Consider the following 1,043-nt stretch of genomic DNA (forward strand, 5'->3'; position numbering starts at 1 on the left):
ACACCCAAGGTTTTAACTCGAACGAATTAATTTCTAGTTCGATTTCTTCAAGCATGTTAAGGCATGGATGATCGGCTAGAAAGTTAGCCAAAGCCTGATTTTTGACTGCCTTTTGAGGTATATATTGTATTTCGAATTCTGATAAAGCTAGTGTCCAAAGGCCTACCCTTTGGTGTAAAATAGGGCGCGAGAACATATACTTGACTAAATTTACTTTAGAAATTAAATAAACGGTTACGGGCCGTAAATAAGCCCTTAATTTTGTACATGTGAAATACAATGCAAGACATAATTTTTCAATAGCAGAGTAATTACATTCACATTTCGTTAACCGTCCACTTAAGTAGTAAATTACCCTTTCTTCATCAAATTGGTCTTCCTGTACGACCATTCCAACTATTGATTCTTTTTCAGTCGATACATACACTTTCATTGGCCGTCCTTGGATTGGTGACACCAACACTGGTGGACTTGATAGATATGCCTTCAGGCTTTCGAAAGCCTTTTGATGTTCTTCTTTTCAGACGAATTCGTCCTGATTTTTCAGCTTTAATAGCGGCGAAAAGACTTTAGTTCGTCCTGCATAGTTAGAAATAAAGCGTCTTAAAAAATTTACTTGGCCTAGAAACCTTTGCAACTCCTTTTTGTTGCTAGGTGGTTTGGCTTCTAAAATAGCCTTCGCTTTATTTTTATCAAGTTCAATCCCTCTCTTGTGTACTAAAAAACCAAGAAAGTTCCCTACATTAATACCAAATGCACACTTCAAGGGATTCAACTTTAGCTTATATTGCTTCATTCATTCAAACGAACATCTTAACTGTTCGAAATGGTCCTCTTCTTTAATGGACTTGACTACTATGTCATCTACATACACCTCAACAAACTTGCCTATCATATCATGAAAGATTAAATTCATTGCTCTTTGATAAGTTGTCCCTACATTTTTTAGGCCGAAAGGCATAACCACCCATTCAAAACATCCTAGAGACCCAGGGCATCTAAAGGCAGTTTTGTGTATATCTTTTTCAGCTATATAAATTTGA

The sequence above is a fragment of the Olea europaea genome, unplaced genomic scaffold (genome assembly GCF_002742605.1).
Source record: "Olea europaea var. sylvestris unplaced genomic scaffold, O_europaea_v1 scaffold1658, whole genome shotgun sequence".
Taxonomy (NCBI): Eukaryota; Viridiplantae; Streptophyta; class Magnoliopsida; order Lamiales; family Oleaceae; genus Olea; species Olea europaea.